The sequence below is a fragment of the Cicer arietinum genome, chromosome 6, assembly GCF_000331145.2.
Source record: "Cicer arietinum cultivar CDC Frontier isolate Library 1 chromosome 6, Cicar.CDCFrontier_v2.0, whole genome shotgun sequence".
Lineage (NCBI taxonomy): Eukaryota > Viridiplantae > Streptophyta > Magnoliopsida > Fabales > Fabaceae > Cicer > Cicer arietinum.
This window is the reverse complement of record NC_021165.2, coordinates 31,169,216-31,169,904: the sequence shown is the minus strand read 5'-3', so window position 1 is coordinate 31,169,904 and position 689 is coordinate 31,169,216.

The window sequence follows — 689 nt, the reverse complement described above, 5'->3', positions numbered from 1 at the left end:
CAGTTCCAGCAATAATGCGAGATATGTTTGAGATACTCTAAGTAAGTTGTGACTGCTACCTAGAGTATCAGAGAGTATCAGATGTCCGATGACAGATACATGGAGGCTGACAGATCCGTGGAGGCACATGGAGGCTAATAGATTCGTGGAGGTGGAGGCACACTCCCGTAAAATTCAGAAGATAATTCATGAGATAAGCTATTAAGGTACGTCATTCATGGCATATTTAATATTGAAATTTAATATGTCTCTTTTGTTTGAATGTTGAAATCAATAAGTGTCTATTTATGCTTACATGTTGTGTGATTTTAATTTTGACATGCTAGACTATGTGATGTGAAAACTTCTGATTTCAAAATTAAGTAACTTAGTTTTAATTCTAAAGTTATTATTAAATGATTTTGAAAAATGTGATTTTTATAATCAAGCTAAAATAACAAAGAGTTCACATAAATATGTAGTTAGAGAATCAGATTTATTACACTTTGACATATGTGAACTTGATGAGACGTTAACAAGAAATGAAAAATAAAAGTGAAACGCTTGACATGTTAAAGATCTTTACAGCTAAAATTGAATATCAATTTAGTATAAAGATTAAGAGATTCCAAGTATGATTCTATTTTTAATGAGTTTTATAAATTGTCTGGAATTATACATGGAACAACTGCACCATAATTATTTGAAGT